This window comes from Parus major, chromosome 7 (assembly GCF_001522545.3).
Source record: "Parus major isolate Abel chromosome 7, Parus_major1.1, whole genome shotgun sequence".
Classification (NCBI taxonomy): domain Eukaryota; kingdom Metazoa; phylum Chordata; class Aves; order Passeriformes; family Paridae; genus Parus; species Parus major.
In genome coordinates this window covers 20,213,522-20,237,511 of record NC_031776.1, presented here as the reverse complement: position 1 = coordinate 20,237,511, position 23,990 = coordinate 20,213,522, and the positions used below count along the sequence as shown (strand labels likewise).

General features: G+C 37.3%; 1 protein-coding gene across 3 annotated transcripts in view; it reads right to left on the bottom strand.

Annotated features, from left to right (window-relative positions):
* Positions 1–23,990, bottom strand: part of FIGN (fidgetin, microtubule severing factor) — a 103,791-nt gene that overhangs the window by 22,901 nt on the left and 56,900 nt on the right. The window contains exon 1 of one of the 3 annotated variants that reach the window (XM_015635461.2): positions 1,867–1,938. The exons of the other annotated variants lie outside the window; for them this stretch is intronic. The gene's annotated coding sequence lies outside the window, so the exon portion shown is untranslated. Of the gene's footprint in view, positions 1–1,866; positions 1,939–23,990 lie in introns of those variants that run through there. 3 annotated transcript variants of the gene reach the window in all.

Below are 23,990 nucleotides of genomic sequence, written 5' to 3'. Positions count from 1 at the left end.
GAATAGCTTCTGTTCTCTCATATGATTGATTTCAGCTTGACATAATATTTAAAGTTATCAATAAGAAATGACCGAGACAACCTTTTTCTCTCCCAATAGAAGAAATACATAGGGATGTAAATGTTATTTTGCTTACTAGAGATTCTGCTGGACAAGGTTTGTGTTGGCGGCCAAGACTTCGGAAAGAAGTGCATAAACATGAGTAATCAATAATGAAACCACCGACAAAATGATGAAGACCAGTTCTCTTTTTATATTGGCATTCCATGTTAAGATGTTAAGAAGAGTTCCTTACTGAATGAGCGTTCCCACTGCATCCTTTGTATACCCTAGCCCCAAACTTCAGCAGCCCTAAATGCAACCTCTAAGCCTTCGTATCTGTTTGCAGCTTTCTGAATCAATAGGACAATGAGAACTGACACTACCAAATTAATGCCAGTTTCATCTGATTCTGTGGTATGTGCTTCTTTGCACTACAAAGTGGAAAAAGGAAAAAAAATCCCAACACAACCCCACACCCTTAACTCATTCCCAGATGGGTTTTTGTAGCTTTAAGATCAAAATATCTTCCAGTATCTTAAGTCTGAACTGAATTTTACTTAGATCCAACATTTTTAGTGTGGCTGCTGCTTATCCTATCATGCAATTCCAAACTCTGCACCTTTAAGTCAAACACTTAGCTTCTACTCCTTGCAAAATAACATAACATAAAGCACGATAAAATAAAATAACAGAGACTCCACAACTGCTTTGGACTGCCTCCTCTTGTACTTGTGAATAATGCATTAAACTTCACATCATTTGTGAGTGACAACCCGATGGTCCAAGATGCATAATATGCATTTTGTACTGTTGATTTTACTAAGCACAGATGCTCTGAAACATCAATTGTTCATTAGTAAGTCCTTCAATATCATACATTATGATATTTTTTGTACTTTAAAACTGGAGTTGACAGAAATGTAGCATTCACAGGAGGTATTTTAGGCATCATTATCAAGCTATGGTTATCATCCTTTCTTATTCATAACACAAAATTAAAGCGGGGGGAACCTTTGGTGTATTCCCTCTGTAGCCTGACACTACCACAAAAACAACAGCAAGTTAGAGAATCACTTTTCTGCCTCAGATCCTCTGTATTTTATCAAGTCTACAAAATACCAGTCTCCTCACCTAAGATGCTGACCCCAAACACTGCCTGACTTTCAATAGCAATTGAGACTTTTCCTCCTGATATCTCCAAGCCTGCTTAACCTGATCACAAAAGTCTGATTTGACTTTTAGAGGAGTTTCCATTGAAGAACTAGACCTACCAAATTTTACACTACTCCAGGCTGCTACCCTGAGATGGTGTGTCATGTATATGTGAGTATGGACTAGCATAAGAAACTGAAAAAGCGTAGGAAGCTAAAGAAGGAGGTGAAGCTACAAGGGCAGGTTGAACTCCAGGCAGAATGTGCCCCAAAACACTGAATTGGTCTGAAAGAGCAGCAGCACCCTATAAAAAGGACAGCGAGAAGAACCTTAACACCCATATTTAAGGTGCTGCCATCAACCAGAGCCTCCACAGTGTAGAGGTTGAGGACTCTCCACAGGGCCAAGCAGGAAGCAGCTCAAGTGGGAATGTTTGCTGTCATCAAAACCAGAGTTGAGCCCTGGAGCAGCTTGTCTCAGGACAACTCCACCACAAGACAGCAAAAAAAGCAGAAATGGCAGAAATGAGACTTCATGTAAAATTTGTTGTAGCTTTACAGTAGCACAGACTTACTTCTCCATCAATTAAATTAGAGTATTATAGTTCACCTTCTCCAACTAGGACCACAACTTGCCCTTCAGCAAAAGGTACCATAAACAATTGTATCATACCTTTCAGTACAGAACACCTCAGATTTCAGTCCTCTCTTCTGTCTCTTTATGGTGATTTTCCAGTATATGAAGGGGAACTACAAAAGAGCCAGAGAGGCACTTTTACAGGGGCATGTAGTGACAGGACAAGGGGGAATGGCTTCAAACTGAAAGAGGGCAGGTATAGATCAGATATTAGGAAGACGTTCTTTACAGCAATAATTGGTGAGGCACCAGAACACGTTACTCAGACAATCTGTGGATGCCTCAACTCTAAGTTTTCAAGGCAGGTTGGGTGTGCTTTGAGCAAAGTGACCCAGTGGAAGGGCATGGCACATCCATGACAGAGAAGTTGGAACTAGGTAATTTTTAAGGTCCCTTCCAACCTAAACCATTCTATAACACTACAATTTCTATAACTCTATGATTTTTGTGTGTGTGTGTGTGTGTGTGTGTGTGTGTCTGTGTGTGGAGTAGAAAGCAGCTTGGATGAAATACCATATGAAACTCTTTTACTTGGTGTCCTGCATGTTTTTTTTGCCAGCTTTTCCAAAGGAACAAACCACCCCTCCAAACCCAAAAATAAACTCAATTGTTCCAGTATAAGCAATCACTTGACCGAACAACTGCACACAAACCAACTCTGCAGACTGCCAAGGCTACTGTTCTATTATAACACATTTACAAAAGCTACATAATAGATGAGTTGCAGCAGATGAGAACATTTGTCCAACAGAACTGCAATCCTTTATCTTAAGGCAGACAATATTCCCTGTATTTCAGACTGGTTTAAATACACAGACTTGCCAGCTCTTTCTTTAAAGGTAGAGCAGTCTAGTACACAACTTTCCCAACTGAAATTGCTTATTGAAATATCTCCTTATGAAATGAAGGAAGCAAAAGGAACACCACCAGGTCTTCTGCAATACAGCTGTAGGTTTTGCTGGGGGATGGAGGTTAATAAAGTAAATGCATGTGTAAGTGAGGAACACATTTGCAGGCTTTAGAGGGATTGGGGTGAGTGCAGCAGTATCTAGCAGTCCTTGTCTTTATTTTTCATTGAGTCTATTTTCTCCTTCCCTACTACAGAGCTTTCTATTTATTTTAGCATAACTCTGTATCTTTGTCATTAAACAATCAAGTCCTAATAAAAAACATAATGCAAACAGCCAGTTGTGTAATGAAAAACAACACAGGGTTGAAGGGGGGGTTCCTGCCTGATCTCAGCAGCAGATTAGCTTATGCCCTGCAGCAAGAGATGGGAAATATGTTCCTTGCTATTACAGTTTTGATTCTGTATTTGTATTTTATGTGAATTGTAAAGAGAAGAATTATAAAGCTTTGATTCAGAGAATCTCTCTCTCTTTCCATGTATACATATGTATAAATGTACACATATATTTATTTCCCCTCCCAGAGCAAAGATGATGTTTATCTCTAGTGATGGCTCAATGTCTAGTCTGGAATTAACACAGAAAAATCACACAAACAGAAAAGCACCACCATGTTTTGGACTGTCCCAGTACAGACTACATCAACTGCAATCCTGATACATATCCTTTTGAGAAATGCTAGATGACCCTTTTGTCAGCAACCTTCCTGCTGCACTACAGTACACGGCAATATTATTTCTGCCTAGAGAATGATATAGTTTCATTTAACAAAAAATGTTAAAAAAAAAGAGTTAATTTCTTTTATATCAAGCCACATTAAGAGTTTATTCACTGGCAACAAGATAGGAGATCTCCAACAGACACAGATCTTTCAGATGCATCTTTTTTTCCTGTATCTGACATACATGACCTCCTTCTCCCCTTCCCCATTCCTCAGTTCTTTACATGCATTTCTGCACTGTCCTCTATCTCAAACTTAAAGCTGTGCCAAATCAAGAGCAGCAGTGCTAAAGGGTGGTCAGAAAATAGGACAGCAAAGGTTTTTGAAGTGAACAAAGCAGCATCCTGTTCCTACCACCTATCAAGCTTGTTTCTGGTTGCTTCATGTACTGAAGGCCAGGTTGGGTGATTGCCACTCACTTCAGGAATTTAACTGCAGATACAGCACAGCCCTTCAACACACTTACTCCCAACGACTTGTGAAATTCATGTGGAAAAATCCCGTCTCACTCCATGTCAGTGCACATGCTAAGTGGCAAGTGAGTCCCTAACCCACCATACCAGTTTATGGGGTAGACTGCTCTGAAGATATAGCTAATACTGAGAATAAAGAGTGAAGTAGACAGCATAAACAAGAAAATCACATTTATGAGGACTTTAGAAACTTCAGTCCACAAAAAACAGGAAAATGAAGCAGAACCTTTATACTCAAGCATTTTCTAAGTACAAAGCTAAGGTTAAGGAAAACTTAAATTTACTTCATTTTTTTGTTAGCTGTTTGTATTTTCCTTTTTTTTTACCTTCTCATGATTTTCATTAGGCACGTAAATATCTAGGCACATTATTATGCAAAGATCTTTTGTCACCTCTTCAAGAATGCATCCAAAACATTTCAAGTAAATATCCTATATTGGATTTAATAAAAATTGCCTTGAGTCCTATCCATTTTTTGTTTTTCATTCTATATATTAAACTGAGTTTGCCATGACTGAACTAAAAGGTACTTGATAACAAATGGTTACGGGGCATGGGTTGATATTTAAGAGGTAAGGCTGCACCAAGGTAGGTTTGATGGGCCATTTTGTATTGAGGATAACCAGCAATGACATTTCTTAAAAAAGGTCTGGATGCTAAAGAGGAGGAATGCTCTAAATGCATCAATGAAAACTGCTGCTGAGCATGACTGCTTTTTTTAATATTTTGACTATTTTCAAAGGAAAGACAGTCATGGTACAAATGTTTTTTCAATAAATCTCTGGTGAGTACCGGGCACTTCTAAGATCAGTTACGCAGCATACTCTTAAAATGATTAAACTGTCTCTCATAGCACTTTAAATGATAGACTGCCCAGAAAAAGCACAAGTGCCCCACAAATTAGGAATTGTAGCAGCAGTTGATAAGCTAGAATGAGCTCTGGGGCGTTTTAGGACACACCTCACCCTCATTACTGAGCTGCCCCTCTTGGAAAAATGCTTCCCCTTGTGTAAGGTCATTCGACTAGATTAAAATATCTCACTGTAATGTTACCTCTTTATAACACCTAACATACTTGGGTATAGAAGTGCTGGTTACAGGATGAACAATGATCTTACTTTTATATGCACTGCATAAAGATACTGCTTGTGTGATTTAGTTGAAAAGGAAAATTTAATCTGTATTTCTGGGATGGCTCTATCTAAAGTCACAAGTTGCTGTGACAGAGAATTTAAATTGTTTGAACAGTTCCCTGGCTCCCTTCTTCAAGTTGTTATGAATGTCTATAATTTAGACCTCTGTGTTGCTAACATGTATGTGGATATCTCATTAGTCATATGAATAAAGCTGTATAATTAGGCAGTGGTGTAATTTGTAGCCTCCAACTCTTTCTTCCACCTTCCTATCCTGATGCTCCTTGAAGAAACTGCGATTTATGTTGGTGGCAGATCGTGCCACCGTTATTCACAGAAATACCCTTTGCCTGAGATTTCTTTGAAATTAGTCACAAGAATTAAACCTTCTAGCAGTCACGAAGGACAGGGATATACCGCGACAACTCCTCTGCCGCCCACACGTGCGGGGACTGTGTTTGCTGGGATGGGAATTTGGGCAGGTGACCAAATGGTTAACTATGCTTATCCTTTCATCCTCCAAACTGACAGAGACTTCTTTAAATTCTTAGAACTCCTTTTACAGAATCTCTGTTTGACAATTTCTAAATGTGCCCAAATGTGCACCAAGTTCATCTCTATTAACAGGAAATGAAACTGAAATAAAGAGGCGCTCTTCGTGTTGACTGCAGGCATTTCAGATTTCATGGCAGCCTGTGTCTCCCCAGTGCCTTTCACATGGAAGAGATAATGTGTGTGAAGAAAAACAAAATTGCAGGTTTAGTAATGTCAGAATCTGATTTATGCCAAAATAGAGATGTCAACAATAGCAGACTATGTGACAAGTGTTAAATTACCCAAAGAAGTAAATTCTGTAATTATTTACCTCCCTGGCATGTGATCCTTAACAACCTCCAGACCTAAAAGTAACAGCAGGAACCATGCACATTTTGAAATTCAGCATTTTTTCTCTTTTTCTGAGAAACCACTTTTTGCCCCCAATTTTATTTTTTTTTTTTAATACAATCAAGTGCAACCATCAACATTCAACATTTCAAATAAAATGTTAGCATCAAGCTCCGCAGCTGAATATGCTGGGAGCTGAGTATACATACAGTCATCTGCAAATGGACAACTTTAATTCGATTCCTGGCACCACTGGCCACGCTGAGAATTCTTCTATCTCTTCACATCAGGGGTTTGCTCTTTTAAGCAATGCTCCCTGAAGGGAAGGCAAAACTAGAGAAAGAGGATTTCCAATGACCCTGCACAGATGAATGAATGTGTCAATGGTGAATATTGGTTCAGCTTTGAAATAGGGAGTCCTGCAGTGGCTTCTCTGCTTCATCCCCACTAGTGAGTTTCACTGTGGACTTCAATGTGTAGAAGGCCTTTAGGGAACACATAATAAATGGGGGAAAAAAGGGTGGAGGAAGAATCAACAAAATGGTTTAATAATAATAAAAAAGCCTTTCTCCAATTATAACCTTTAAATTATTTCTTAGAGATAAGCATCTCTTTGGCATAGCTGGTTACAGAAACTGGTTTTAAAAAAGCTTAAATAAAGGGTCCTTGCCAGACAGTCAACATTAAGGGCCAGCATGCCCTTTTTGAGCACATTTTTTCACTTGTTTGTTTCTGTGTAAAAATGACGTAAAAAAAGTTGTCAAATTGTGAAATTTTTAAATTGCTCTCTCTTTCAGGGGGAGTCTGTCCTTCTGTTTATGACTGCCTGCAAAGTGAAAACACTGACATGTACAAACTAAACATGGAAAGGTACCTCTTCTCCCATCTGTAACTCTCCTATAACTCAGGTAAACACAAGCATTTGTCTAAGCAGTAAAAGAATACACATTTACTTCTACAAGCCTTTCAGTTCATTTTCATTCAACTACCTATCAATCAACGGCACAACGTAATTTCCTAATTGTGCCAATATTCGTGGTTTTAGTTCTTTTTAAATCCAAAGAACATATGTTTCAGTAAGACAGAAGTCTATTTAAACATGATGTAGAAAAACATTTCTCTAAGGCCATTTTTTTACAAATTCTAGTTTTTTAAAGTTCCTATATAATTGAATCTGTACAGAAAAATGTATTAAAAAAATAAAAAAACCTTCAAGTACAGAAGGTTGAATTGTTAAATTTCTCAATGTTAAAAAACACAGAAGAGCAGAAGCTTTTTTTTTTATAAATGCCATAACTTTAATGTATAGGAAAACCCAACCAACCAAACCAAAAGAACCCACTCAAACTCCAAACAAACAACAGCAACCCCCCAAATCCAAATATCAAACAAGCAAATCCCAAACATGCCCCAGGAATACTACACAGATTTCTATAGGTTTGAAAATTAGGTTTGCAGTCAATTACTGTCTAAAGCTGAAAGCATGCTCTTTAACTATAACAATCTTATGCAAATTAAAGTTTCTTATTATAGAATTGCTAACAAAATATTTACATTTACCCCTAATGTTGCTGAGAATAAATATATATATATATATCTCTAAAGGGATTGGGCAGCTTTAGTCATTAGTATAATATGCAGATACTGAATATTTTTGGATAGTCAGGGGTATTAGCTATACATTTCATAGATACCATCACATAATATTCTGTTTCAGCTAAGAAAGAATTGGGGTAATCGGATTTATACAGTCCATAGCATTTCCTAAGGATGCTGCCTGGGATTTGTCTCTTTTCAAATAGTTGAGATGTCAATGTTCTTTTAAGACTATTTTTTAAATACCAAGCAACAACTTCATGAAGAGCTGTGCTGATTTCCAATTATGTAAAAATTAATTTGTTTAATCAAGCCACAAGAAGTTGAACTGGAAAAATTCCATCACATTAAGGATTATTACTCACAAGAAATATTTTCAATGTCAGACAGACTTGCAGCCAGAAGCCAGCTATACGCCTTACAGAGAAGTCTATGTGCCCGTTTCTCCTGCTTGACTAGATTTTTTGAAAGCTCTCCACAAAAACACCAGAATGAACTCTAAATACACTGTTTCCATGCTTTTTAATTTTGCTTTAATCACAGCCAGGAATAAGGCTTAAATAGTTACCTTTTACAAACGTGCATTTTCTTTTACACGGTAAAGTGCACAGGAAAAGGAAAGGAGATTCCTGAAAGGTTGCTCTGCCTCTTGTCTCAGGAATGTCTAATAAAGAAGGATATTAGTTCATCTGGCCAACTCTCAGCATTTGGTAATAAATGTTTCCCTTCTAAAACATATTTGCAAACTTGTAAAAAAAAAAAAAGCTTTATGTTGTCATAATGCATGAAATCTTTTAATTTTATTATTCATGATCATTATCAAGTAAATCCTGTTGAAAAAAGGGAACAAAATTTTGGCATAATTTTGGGATGATAGGCAGTACAGATGAGAATTGATCCCATAACCTCCTTCTGAATGGTGATATATGCAAAACAATCCAAAATCAGTTGCTTTCCAGTCCCTTTACAGACTACTTGACATCCACTGCTCAAGTGTTTCAAACCTTCAGTCGCTGACTGTAATAGTGCACAGATGGAACAATATTTATTCTGTCAGTGGAAACTAATTAGGATGACACTAACTCTGAACATTAAACCAGAAGGAAAAAAAAAAAAGAAAGAAGAAAAATCACACTTTACACAGTATGGCACATGATCTGTGAGTTTACAAATAAATACTATAAATTTTAATGTATTTCTGTAACATGGGAGGCATGACCATCTTTGCTGTTGCTGCTGCAACATGGTAGCCAGAGATGGGCCATACCTGGATTTGTGCACAAACACCCCATCTCCACCATTAACTCACATCACTCCACAAACTGCATCCCAACAACTTCCACTCTGCTGGAACAGCAAGTCAGACTTGCAAATTATTTCACATAATTTTTCAGTCAGTCACACTGCCCCTGTCACCAAGACGTCAGCCCCCTCAGCCCACACTCCTTCATGTCCTGGCTCTGCCAATGTCAAAAGTTGGGCAGAATCGAACTCGGCCATGGAGATGACCAGCCCTTGCATTCTGCTTCTCCCCCTTAACTCCAGCCACAGGCAGGCATCAGGAGGTTGGCAACCAGGAATGTGCAGGTGCAGAATTTCATTCTGACTATCCATATTACACAAAAAATAATGGTAGTAATGAATATGCCTTTTATACAAAATATGTTAAGCACGCACTTCTTCAACAGTTCCACCCAGAGCCACTAATCTAATAAAGGACATTGTCTGTGTCTACAAATCTGTTTTTTCTCGGGTCAATGGGACTAATTCTGAATTTTAATCATTTTAATCTGAAAGCATTTTTTAAAGCATCTCCAAAACTGGGATACTGAATGTGCTCCATGAGCTTTGTTGATATTGATATTCATGTCACACCTCAAAGGCTTCTAGACTCCAAACTTACATTTTAAAATATTTTTTTTTTTAACAAGCTTAATTCAAATGCAAGGCACAACATAATGAGTAAACCTGCAAAAAATGATGAAGTGCATCTTATTTCTAACTGATGATAATATCTTCTGTGGATGCCAGATACCATCTCTACTGAAATCATACCTTGGCTTGACAATAAAACTGGAAGTTACTCAAGTGTATTGTAGCCAACTGTCAGGCTTAAAAACAGTCACAACATACTATTAGTGGCATTCAGCCAATCTCTTAAGGAACACAATGACCCGAACTTTATTCTGAAAACTCAGTTTGAAAGCAAATCTATTCCCTAAAGTAATTTTCAGCACTGCTTAAAAAGCTTGGAAAAATCAGATTAGAGTAAACCAGATTATGTAGATGTTATGAGAATGTAACTTCTAAAAATAACTTTATGGATCAATTCAAGTAAAATTCAAATACAAATATCTCACCTTTCACACAGCCCTGTACTTCCATGTTTTATAATTCTGGCCCTAAACTATCAGATTGATACCGTCTGTATAGTTAGTGCACTGTTTAGAAAGCCTAGTATATAAAAGAACTCCTGTACATTGAAGATTTGTGCCTTGAGAGGCTTATGTGAACACATTACACACAGTATCTGATAGAGCTGATGCACTGCATGCTGTATCTGAAATGACTGTGGATGCCTAAGAAAAAAATATTCTCTCAAATAAACAGGCATGCGTATCTATTAGTATGATCTTTAACAGGGCACAAATTTTCTTCCACTTTTTTTAATGCAGTATTCTTATTACTGTTGTTAACTTCCCTGAGAAATAACACTTCATCCACACAGATGTATATAGATAAAAAAGGAGGTAATGCTAAATAGAGACAATGAACGAGGTCCAACCATTGAATGCTTGCCATAATCACAGAAAATGCACCCAAGTAAATGCTTAATAGAAACTCCTATGAACTAACAGGAGTGACACATAATCAATGAAACCCCTATTAAAGCATTATTAAGATGTAACCTTGTTTATTCTAAGTAATATAAAATGTAGCCACTCACACATAAAAGCCATCCATGCACTAGCTAGCCTATCACAAAAATGGTCAGATACAGTCTAAGGGAAAATGCTCACAGATACAGGAAAAGAAGCATACACTAACACATCAATGCATTTGGTCCAGAGAATAACTTAGATGTTATTAATGTATGACAGCATATATTGAACTTATTCTTTCCAAACAGCATTGACTAAATGTCTCTGTAAAATTGATTCCAAGAGATAGCAGTTTACTACTTTGTGTATTCAAATTAAGTTACTGCTTAGCTAAAATATCACATGCAAGGAAGAAATTGAGTTAGTCTCAACATGTGGCTAAGTAAGATAACTTGTTTCATGCACAGCAGCTCCACAGACTTGTTTGTCTGCTGATTCATGACATCTAAATTATAACAGTAGTATTAGGAGATTTACACGGGAAAAATACTGTGTTTAATTTCACTGCTGAGAAATACTGCATCAATTCAAAGCACTGCTTACCTTACTTGTATGACAGCTGAGTCTTTGAAAGGGTTTTGCCAACATGGAAATTGAGGTTCAGATTTCTTTGCACTCTTACCACACAGTTTACTACCAGGAAAAGATATACACTCAGCTTCAACGAAGTAACCTATGATTTAAATTAATCGTATTTATGTGGTCAACATTTTTGGTGCCACCTATAAAGTCAAAATTATGCCTAATGCCTAAGCATGATAGTAGAAATATAGCAGTTACTTTCCCAAGACAAGTACAAACTAGGGAGCAATTGCAGTTCCTAGTGGTCAGTTCCCCTCAAGATCATCATCACCAGATTCCTACTGAAAACACTGTTACTCAACTTGAAATCAGGAATTTTAGCTTTGAAAAAGGTAATTGTCAGAGGTAGTTCCCAGAGAAGCAAAGATAATAGTTGTGGTGTAACCATATGTAATATAATAGAGAATGGCAAAAAAATTTTGTGTTTATCTGACCTCTATCTGCAGCGCTCTTAAATAGATCAGAGGATGCAAAACTAGTAAGTAAGACAGCAGAAAGTTTCTAACTATAAAATGCATCTCCTCAAATACAGGAACTCAAAAGAAAAGGGATCCCAGAATGGGTCAGGTTAGAAGGGACCACAGTGGTCCAGCCCAGCCTCCTGCTCAAGCAGGGTCATCTGCTTGACCATGGCACAGGATTGTGTTCGGACAGTTCTTGAGTATCTTCAGTGAAGGACACTCCAAAACCTATTTGGGCAGGAATGAAAGTTGCCATGGCACTGTGTAGACTTTAAGACTATTAGCAATTTTAAATTTTTTTTTCCCATTTTTTCAGTTTTCAACTTTGGATTAGGCTATTTTCTCTTTGAAAAAGATACCCCCAGTGGAGTCATAGAATTTCATCATTACTCTAATTATTTGTTGCATCTCTGCAATTTTCTAATGAAAATTACCTTTGTTAGCTCTGTAAGCATCTGAACTGTCTTTGTTAACTAGCTATATGTAAAAAAATGTTCTCATACAAATTACTCTTTGCAGTATTTCTTTTTTCACCTGTTCTATGAGATGATACAGCACTGTGGCATGGAAAAATGTATAAAATCCTTTTGTGGCTAAAAATATTCATATGTTCTTCTTTTGTTAGCTTTCCCTTTCTTTTTCTTCAATCTAAACTACAAGACATTTTGACTTATAATTGAATTTTTACTGACATGTTTGTTTTATGATGTTTGTTTCCTTAAACCTCTTTCAGAACTCTGTAGAGCTGATATACACATCAGTGTCTGCTCAAAGTAGCAAAAGTGCAATCCAGTGGAATTAAATGCAGCTGAGTTTTGATGCTAAAATAATCTTGTAAATACAGCTTCATTGGAAAACAGTGGTAAGAAAATCTCAGGAGGCTCAAGTTGTTTGGTTCAAAGAAGCATCCTAAGTATTTATTTTTTTCCACTGAAAACTATGCTCCTTTTTCCTCCCTCTCCATGCAGAAGTTGCTCATTTAAAACAGGCTAGTTTTACTCCTCAGGGGGACAGAGAAGAGGGCTTCCTGATGGTCCAGAGAGAACAGCAGCATCTTTTCTCATAGTAAAGACTGTAAGGTACAAAGAGGACGACTTTGGTATGAACAATTTGTGAAGAGTTGTGAGCATGTAGAAAGAACAAAAACTAGGACAGCGTCTTTTCATCAGATATACAGAAACAACATTCTTAGTTCTAAAGGACCCCAGGTCTCACACAGAGCCTGGGACAGTGATTCTTTGTCAGAAATACAGGGAAAAAATACTGTCCTTGCTCCTCCCCACTCTACACAATAACTCAATGCAATCAATATCCAAGTAGGCTGAAGGCTGGAAAACTTAACAGCACAGACATAAATGTTCATCCCAAACCCTTCCCACATGCCATGATTACTATCAATCATTCTTACTAATTAAGAATAAATCTAACATTCCTTACATCTAGCTGTGGGGGACAGGTATTTCCTGTGAGACATCCAGATAGGAACTTACTCGGCAAATATTTCTCTCCAGAAATAACTTAGCTACTAACAAATAAAGTGGGCCACCAGGTCCCAGTCTCCAGCCTGGAGTACAAATGGCACAGAAGGGAGGTTAGTGGTCGAGTCCACACTTGAGTGTATGCCCTGCCTCCATTTAGTTTATATGGATGCAGCCTGGGGGACTCCAGGGGAACAGCAAAACTTTGAAGAATTTCACTGACATTGTTACTTAGTCATGACAGTAAAATATCTATGTCAATTTCCTATGTATTAGGTGTTTATTTTTTCACGAGTAAGATATATGGTAGGTCAACTTAAAACACAGTGAGACATATTCCAAGTTTTCCAGAAGTCTTCACTGGAATTTATTTTAGTTTTAAAAAAAATTAAGTCCAAAACAGAGAAAGAACTATAAAAAAATGTCAAAACTCTTCAGAAAGGCAAATTTTGAGTTTTACCCTTGAAACACAATTTTCATCTACACACTGTTGCCCAAAATTTATATTGGGATCTCTCCCTTCATAAATGAGCACACACCTATGCATATATTTGTGGTAAACGAGAAAAGAAAGGGAGACTGTTGGGAGAGGCACATATTTTCAACATCTGGATTTGATTCAAAGGAAGGGGAAAATCAAGAAAACAGGGTCACAATCATGGCTTAAATAACAGAGGGGGTGAACACAAGGGACATCTAGAATATATAAGATAAAAACATAAAAATAAAAAATACTAATTTTTATGCAAATAACCATGAATTAGATAACATGGTTCATGAATAGACTCATTAGAGAACTGGATCCAATACTAGAAGTATTTCAGTAAGAAATACTTTTAAGGTTTGCTGCTCTGCTACTTTTGTTCTTAAACAAAATGGTAAAGTTTAGAGTGCTGCATGATGAATAAACCTATTGGAGGAAAGCAAAATATATTTAAACAGCAAGCAGGGCTGGAACACAAATTGCATATGTTCTTTAGGAAAAACAAAAATAGATGGAAAGGGGTGTCTGATGACGTTATAGACTGTGAAAACAGAAAAAGGGATAGGTTGGCTAACACACTGAGGTCATGTCAAAATAATAGACATGGGGGGAAAAAAAATGAAGTGTGCTGGAGCAGTCATAAAAATTATTCATTAATTCTCCACAATTTTATCAGGGTTTGGTGGGAATTGAGGGGGACTCACCAGTATTTAAAGAGGCAGAAGAGGTAAATTGATCCAGACAATAATTCTTCTATTAATTCTATTATTTATTCTTCTATTAATGTTTAAATACATATATAGATATAACTGAAGAATGGGATGAAGCTCACAATGTCTGATGTAAGGTAATTTATGCCAAGCTAATTTCTTGGATAATATGTCTGATTTTAAGCAAAGGAAATTACTGAATCATCTAACTGCACATGAGCATATATATGAGTAATATACGCATATATATATATCACCATATATGCGTGTGCTACCTTGTCACAGCTGGAGAAATAGGAATTAGTAAAAGGACTGTAAATTAGTTAGGGAAATACTAAAAGGGACATAATGACAGTATTGAAAGGACATCTAATGAACTGAAGGAAACTTGGTAATGAAGCTCCTCATAGATCAGTCTTCAAAACTCCCCTAAGTTATTACTGAATATGAATATGACATCAGTAGAAATACACAGTGGAAGTTTGCAGATGACAAAAAATTAGGAGACAACACCAGTAGAAAGAAAAATCAAAGTATCATACAAGTAAAATATTATGGTCCAAGTAAGCAAAGGTAATAAAGAGAAAGTAGTACTATCAACTAAGAGATAACAGTAGAAAAAAAAAAAGGTACAAGTTGAAATTTAAGCACAAAGAAGCGAAAAGGTAAAAAACTCTGAAATTTATAAACTGATTATAAGATGTACTTTTACCAACTAATTAGATGGAAATATGAAAACAAGCTATGGAGTTCCAGAATATAAACAGGATTTTTTTTTCCCCCAGATAGTATTAATGTCATTTCAGAGTGAAACCTCACCAGAACAGAAATTCTGATTTTATTCAGGGAAGATTAAGTTAAACTGGGAAAAGGACAAGGAAGGGCTATAGGAATGACACTGGGAATGAAGAGTGTACATTCACAGAGAATAAAAGACATTGACTTGGTCTACCCTGCCAAGACTGAATAGGAATATATATAATCCTATGATCTTAAATATAATCAGCAAAGCATATACACTGGAGATGAACTATTGAAGTCAAAAAGACAACATTGGCACAAGAACAAATAAGTATAAAACAGCCATAAATATTTTTATGCTGTAAATTAGAAGATTTGTAACTCCCAGGGCAATAACATTATTGAACAGCCAACTGGAGTCCTGAAGGACAAAAATAATTAGCTCATGTTAAGACACAGCTTTATCATTTTATATTATAATACATAGTGACAGTAGCAGACCAGACTTCAAGACTCCCTAGGCCCTTATGTGCTCTATATACCCATCTCAGAAGGGTTACAGAGCCCGTCTTAGCCTGTGAAAAGCTGGTAGGACTAGGCCAGTGATAAGAACATTAAGCTAAAGATGGGAAATACTAACTTGGCACAGAGCCACACTAAGAAACGAACTAGTGATTCCAAGCTGAGCCAAGCTCCACTATATGCACCTCAGAAAATAGGCAAAATCCGTTCTTGATTGCGCATGTCCATATTGGGGTGTACTTCAAGCTGATTCTGGGTATGGAAAACAATAAATAGAAATATGAATTTTGACTCAGTGCTTCAGAATAACTCACTTCCTTCACCCGAGTTACCTTAAAGTTAAGCTCAGAACAACATTGCAGAGCCCAGCATTCCTTTCATTTCCATGGCAGAACCATTCCTTCGTAGATGTACACTGTCTGCTTTGCTCCTATTTAAATACTAATACACTTTTTTCCTTCTTTTAACTTTATAATTCACTCATGTCTTCTGGTTTTGGCACCTACACTGCCGTATAGTAAAACAGTTTATTTACATGCAGAGACCTCCAAAATAGCCGTTTTGAAATATATGTATTTCTGTTGGGTTCGTTTGAGGTAGTTCTTTGAGTTTTCTTTGGTTGTTTGTTTTTTTGTTTGGGTTTGGGTTTTTTTTCTTTTTTGATTGGCTGGTTGGTTTGGTTATTTGTTTTTAAAATAGTTATCTTCAAATACAACATAGAGATTGTGCAAAGTGGTTTTCCTTTTATGAACTTCAAGCATGTGGCAGTGATCAAATGGGTACAGCTGTCCTTTAAGGACATTGGCAATTATTGTCATCATACCTCCTGTTAGGCAGTTCAAATTGCTTAAAACTTTGATAATGATTACTTGACTGCATTTAAATGAAGGTCGTTTACCCTTCCATTCCCTACTTATATAGCATCTTTCGTGCAACACGCCTCAAGGCCCTTTCCAAAGAACACTAATCAGTACACAACATTATATTGAAGCAAATAACCTTGTCACAAATTCCATTACACAGTAAAAGCTAAATAAAAAATAATAGCTTTCCTGTCTATATTTAAAAATGTATATCCACTTAGTGTCAAGCTTTTCAAGTAGAAGAGAATGCCACAGAAGAGAACAAATCCTACTGCACAGAAAGGAAATGAAAAGTAAACTATTGCTACAAAACACCTACTAATACTTGTTCTATCTTACTCATACGATGGGCAATTGCAAAAATGAGTATTCTTAAAATTCTGCCTCATTTTAAATTAAAAAAAATTCAATGGGAATTTCAAAGAAGCAGCTGAAAGCATGTCCAAGAGGGACAACCAGCCAGTGAACAGAAATTACCCTGTCTTGCAGTAACTGTTTAAAGGCTTGCATGAGGCAAGACTGGCATCAATCCCACATTTACTGAAGGAGACCTGCAACTGTTTTGCTCAGCCTGCCAGCTGCATATGGAAGAAGGATTTCTTCCCATAAATAAAGGTAATTTCTTCTTATCTATGTACACATACAACCTCCTACACTAGCTCAGACAAGTGAGTGTACTTCCCGTGCCTGCAAGTCCAGACAGCAGAAAAGATGACTGATAATGTCACTCCTATTCCACAACGGCCTTGTTACCTACTTACTGGTAACACTGACACCAACTGTAAATACAGCAGACACCACAAAATCCAGTAGGCTCTCTGAGTTACCAAAGATTCACATATCAAAATAAATACTCAAATACAAATATAGAAACGAGTCTGGAAATTACCTTTCCTCCAAACTAAACCAGTAATTTGATCCCCTTTAGTGGCATATTCAGCCCTTGAAACAAGGGACCACAAAAGAAACTGCAGAAAGACTACACTGACAAGAAGCTGAAATAACAAAAATCTTAGTTCACTGATAGGAGTAGCATTGTACTGATAGTATTGTCTCTGCTGCAGAGTATCACACACACCACAGAAAACCAGCAATCGCTCTTGCCGTTGTGTTTTGTGGTAGTTTCTCATCTGAAAAAGCAGAAACAAAATGAAAACAACTGCAGCCCTTCTGAAGAGAGAAAACATCTGAAAAATCAGAGTGGAGGAGTCACCCCATATCCCATCCAGTTTAATTTCTTTTTTGGATGACAGAAATATAACATAGAAGGGGAAGAAAAGGAAGATTTAATACAGAGGGTAGCAATAAAGATGTCCAGAAATAAGAGCGACTCACTCAAAGCTCTTAGCCAAGTATTTGCCTTATTGCTGATTTTAGCTTGTGAAAAACATGAAGTTGAGAAAATAAAATACAAATTATAGAAGAGAAAAAGAACATTTGGAATACTCATTTTTAAATTAGAGAGAAAACAACTGAAATGCAAATAAATAAAATTCACACTGCACAGTAATCTACAAGATGCCTGTGCTTAAAGTGATGAAACAGTCTTTGTTCAGAGAGTCCTGTCTGCCAACATTTAAACAGAGTTTGGCATACTATGTGGTGATCTTTTCACATACCAAAACAAACAGATTTTTCTTGTGCAAGCTACAGACCTCTTTTGCATTTCCAGCTGAAATGATTTATTGGCCAATTGACACTTCCTGAATTAATTGTTCTTCAAGTATAACCCAGGAAATTCCATCTCCTATCAGTTATGTCAAATTTGACAGCCTCAGGTGAAATTTCTCCTTTCTTAATTATTTTATTATCCCATTAATTCTCTGAAACCATTAGAAACATTCCCATGTCCCCCTCTGAAGAATTTCTCTGCTTCCTTGATGTCTGTAGCTTTCAAGAACCTCAAATAAACCATGTCCTCCCTTGGCAATCTCTTTGCTATACTAAATATGTTTCACTACTGTCATTTCCCTTCAGAAAATAACTACTGCTTATGCATCAGATTTTTTTCACCTTTCCCTTAGTGTCAATTCTGGAAAGAACAAACAAAGTGATTGTCCCAGAGGCAGAGGTGCCTGGTTTTCACTACTGTGCACTAAGATAGTTACATAGACATTTCCTCACCCCGGGCCAAAAGACTACTTTCAAAAATTGTACCTTGCAAATCATATGTTACCTGCTGCCTGTTGTTCCTCTATGACAATAAAAGGTGAAATGCACCATGTTGCAAATCTATATACTGAAAAAACAGTGTGTGTTTGGTGGCCATGCTGTAGGAAAGGGCATAGTACAGGTATCACTTTCAACACTGTTGGCCCCTGGGACAGGCTGCCCATCTCTATTCCTGGAGAATGGCAGATCTCAACAGGATCAAACTCTGATCTGATCTAATTTAAAATTATGTTCTGAGCAAAAGCTTGGGGTCCTTTCCAACCCATCTTGCTTCCTGTGAACCCCTCAAGAATACATGATCACTCCAGAAATACAGCATAGTACCTCAGATTAGCTGTGTGCTGGATTCCACACTGGATCGTATGCTGTGCTATTACTTCCCTTGCGGTCTGATACGAGATGCAAGAAGTACAACAACCAGCAGTGTTTCCAGGAGATTTAGGAGACTATTCAGCTCGTTGGACTATAGCCATTTTTATAAGTTGGGAGAACAGGAAAGTGGGCTGGATCACACTGCAGTGAGGAAACGACCGCAAGGCAATATATAAGACACTACAGTGGCTACCACCTGAGAAATGAGATAGAAAATGGAAATATCCATTGTTTTGGATAATTCCTGAAGGGTAATGGTCATCAAAGCCACATATAATGTCACCATCTTAGCCAAATTATCCAAGCTCTTTCTGGAACACAGGTTTTGGCTGTTTTAGAGAAGGCATTAGGTACCTTAGGGTATATTGCTCCCACATAACTGAGGGCAAAAACAGACCCTGCCTTGCCTCAGACGATACATAACCTAGAAATACTGCTGTCAATCTAGTGGAGATTAGGAATGACTGAATCTTCCCCATTTTATCTAAATTTTCTCTAGGATACCCTTATTTCTGCTGACTGAATTGTAAGATCATATACTTCATCTTCTTCAAGACCTTCTGTCCTTTTGCTACTCAGTTATGACAAACCATCAAACCACTGTAACACAGTTTCCCACTCACAAGGATCAACTCAGCGCTTTTGGGGACAGTTCCTGCTCACAACTGCATAGAGATTACTTTAGACACAACTGGAAATGGCAGAGTCCCTTTGGGGCTGGCTTTTGTCAGCCTAGTATCTAATACTGAATAAATATGCTAAGAGCTCCAAGTATAGTATGCTTGAACAAAAAAGAAAATAATAAGAAATAAGATAAGAAATATATTAATGGCAGCACAATGAAAATAAAAATCACAAAAAAACTCCACTCAAAAGTAAGTAGTAAATCAATTAAGCACAAAATCTGAGAGAACAAAGAGGTGCTCAAGGCTACCAACTGCCTAATCCTAGGGAGTTCATTCTTCAAGACATTGAACATCACACAACTGAGTTGGCAAAATAAGTATATAAATCACTGCAAAACCTTGTGTGTTTTCTCTAAGAATGTGCCTCCCCTAAAGTCAAATTGGAATTTCTTGAATTCGGGTTTAGCAACCAAGTCAGCAGCTTGCTAACTTGGTTCCTTTAAAATCCTCTTCCTTAGAGAAGATTCATATTGGTATAATCTTCCACAATTGCATTTTCTCTGGAACTAATTAAAGGATAACATTTTTCATAATCAGATTTTTAAAAGCTGATTTTCAAAACTTAGAGACACAACTCATTTTTAGAACTTTAGGCCAGGCTGTCAGAACACAACAACACTGGAAAATATTTTGAACACAGCATTGAATCTTATCCACTTGGGAAAAAAAAAGCCCAAAACCAAAAAATCAACACCTTAATGTAAAGTTTTATGGTTGAGGATGCAGTGATTACTTTGATTATCTGACAATCACAAGTTTTAATTATTTGATAATTGCACAAGTAGGATAGGTCTATTTTTTACTTTGCTTCAAATGTGTTATCTATATTACTGTCTCTGCTAAAAGAGCTTGGACAGCCTGACTAGATTGTATATAATTCCCACAGTATCATCTTTATTGTTGTACAATGTTGTATGTCACCTTCATGCCTCTCAGCTGCTATCATATGATAGATACTCTATTTTAAAGGTGGTCACCACAATGATGCCACTTCTGGAGTAGAGTGACATGTGCTATTAGCACGTGGCAGATTATGATCCCTGTGCAGAAGAATGCTGTCTACCTAAAAGTACTGCTGAAGAAATACAGGAGATCTTCAGTAAAAGACAAACATGACATCTTCATGACACAAAAACCAAACCATGCAATTCAGAACCATGAATGTTTAAGACTATAACTATATATGATCTCACTTATTTAAAAAGTTATATATCCAGTAGCAAGGTAACTTTACTACATTGTCTGGACAATTGGTTTATCTCAGTGGAACTTAAGAGCATCCAGACATAAACCTGCTGAACTATTAACCTGAAAGCAACCCTTCAGTATTACCCCAGAATTAATTAGTTCCACTTTAACAGGGAAAAGGGTTTCAGTGGGAAAAGTGCCAGAATAAGAACCATCTAAACAGATCACTGGTAATCACCAGAAAATAGGAGTATTAATCTATCCGATTAATCTGTTGAGCTGTAATAGTTCCTCAAGGGCAGTGTGATGAGTTGGTGAATGAACCTGGTGTCATTTTTCTGGCCCCTGCTCCAGAAGGACAGAGGTCTGTACAAGAAAGTTTGCTGTCAACAGCAGTGCTCCCATTTTTGCTGGACTGAAGAAAGCAGCTGGATACATCTTCAGACCCACTAGATTCTATCTTTGCTGAAAATTTTGTAATGCTTTCACCAGATCCATAGTGTCATTGTCAACACAGAATCATAGAAAGGCTTGGTTGGGAAGTGGACTTGAAGGTCATCTAGTTCCAATCCCCCAGGTATGGGCATTCCACTAGAACAGGTTGCTCAAAGCCCCATCTAACCTGGACTTGAACATTTCCAGGGATGGGGCATCCACAGCTTCTCTGGTCAACCTATTCAAGTGTCTTACCACTTCCACAGTAAATAATTTTTTCCTAATATCTAAGCTAAACCTGTCTCTTTAAAGCCATTTCCTCTAGTCCTGTCACTACATGCCATTGTAAAAGGACCCTCTACAGCTTTCTTATAGGCCCCCTTAGGTACTGGAAGGTCTCCCTGGAGCCCTCTCTTCTGCAGGATGAACAACTCCGACTCTCTCAGACTGCCTTCAGGAGAGGTGCTCCAGCCCACTGATAATATTCACAACCCTCCTCTGGACTTGCACCAACCTTATGAGGGGGCCCCATACCTAGAAGCACTTCTCTAGGTGGGGTGTCCTCAGCCCCAGAGCAGAGGGGCAGAATCACCTCCCTCAGCCTGCTGCTCACGTTAAGCAGGGTCTGAAGCACTGGAGAGGAATAGTTTGCAATGATACAATACTAGAGCTATCATGAAAGCTAATTCTAATGAAATAAATATATTCTGGTAATAAGGTCTGTCAGAAGAAGTCTCTCTGCCAAGGAAGCAGCCTAGAATTTTGACAATCAGAGGAGAAAAACTGTGGAATAAATATGATCGTAACGACCATACAGTTATTATCAGCCACATTAAAGCAGGTGGGCTACATTAGTACACCTCAACATTTTTGCCTTCTGCTGGATATTTGAATATTGTGAACAGCTAAGTCTGGGAAAGAAATGAAATTTCACTGTATTTCAGAGAAAATTCTCTGACCACTCTTTCAAAGAGGGTAAACACATTTATCTCTTTCTTCTGGTCCCCAAGAGAAAACTTATTAAAGCTATCTAAAACTGAGCTGCTGGAGAAAGCATGATGGCAGAGACAGCATTATCTGTCAACCTCCAATAAGGATTTTGGTGACTGAACAAAATATTTATGGTATCAGTAAACTCCTACAAGCATTGGGACTGACACTATGGGTAAAAACTAAGACAAATGCCAGTTATTGTCAAGAATAGTCAGCTATTAAGAATTTTACAGACAAAATACAAGACAAAGGAACAGACAGTAAATGATTATTGAATGAAACAGAGAAACTGGAACAAAAACTTAACATATCAAAATATGTTAAATTTAATGTATCATATTCCAAGCAAAGACAAAATGATCCCAGTGACTTAAGAGTTCAAAAAAGCTGCTGATGCTGAATCATCCAGAGCTATAACTTCATCTCCTCAGATTCCTGATGTAGGAAATTCTTACACAATTTCTGTCTTTTTTTAAAAGACATTGTCCTATTCAAACAGAAACCTATCCTTATTTAATCGGTTGGTCTCCACTTGGCAGCTGCATATGTGCAGAAGATTTCTAAAAAGAAACCAGGCCACCAAAGGAAGCATCTTTTGAGCATCTTTTCTTTTACTCATTCACTTAGTTTTTCTCTGTGCATTACACACTTTTCCCCTGCTCTGTTGGCCACCTTGGCTTTGGAATCAAACTGGCAGTCAATCCTTTTGCCATTCAGATGCCAGATGTCATTGACAGATGCTATTCAGTTATAATCAGTAACCAAGTCCTAAAACTATATTGTTATTCACATTCATTTGTTCATTAATTTGTTCATTCCAGTAATATGCACTTTAACTTCTTTCATCAACCCTTTACACAATAACCATGTCATGCCAGTAAGAAAAAAACAAACCATGAAAGTCCAAACAGGCCTCTTGGGGCATGATAAGCTCATGCTTTATAATATATTCCCCTCTGCAAAATAATACTAGGTACCCCTTTAATATCCTTCTTTGAAAGACAAGTTTAGTCTCTACTTGTAATTTTCAAATGGGTACATATGCCAGTCCCTAAACCTTTCACAACAGACTCCTACTGTTTCTGGTGTCTGTATACAGACCCAATGCTAAATTCCAGTTTCACCTGATGTCACCTTTCATTACCACAGGCAACTTACAGCTCAGGCATTCTACCATAGCTGAGGAGACAGAAACAGCTAAAAGTTACTTTAGAAAAATTATTCCTCAAAAAAAGTCTGGGAAGAATGTATGTCTACTCTCTCCATTCCCATCCCCTGCCACACACCATCAGGAATTATTACAAAATATGTTTTTCCATTTATTTACCCCTGCGTTAGTAATAAAACTATTATTTTCTTAACTTTACAAGCCTACAAGAAAGAATTTTGTACATAAACAAGAGGTGAAATCTGATGGAGATAATCCTTAAGCTTAGAAATGACAAAAGTACAGGTAATCCGTTCTATCTTCTCTTGCATAGCTGTACCACATCTTGTCAACCCAATACATACAGCAAGAAGTAAAACCAGTATTTCCAGCAGAGAAGGGGACGAGAATCATCATCAGAGAGAGAAAATTTAATAAAATACTTTGAACAGAAATCACTTTAGTTACAGAAGACCAATAAAGATGGTAAAAGAAGCAATCAAATAGCATGTTGATGGATCTCAAAAGCTTTTTTGTTGCAGAACATCCTAAGATAAGGCACTGAGAATTATTTTGCTTTATACTGTTGAATCATTCTGTGTTTGTATGATAAAAGCATGTACCTGACGGACTAAGCTGCAAGTCCAAGAGTCTTTACTGGACAATCTGTAGACCTGAATCAGGAATCACTCTACTAATAAGCCCACAAGTCTGAAAGGCTTGCCTCC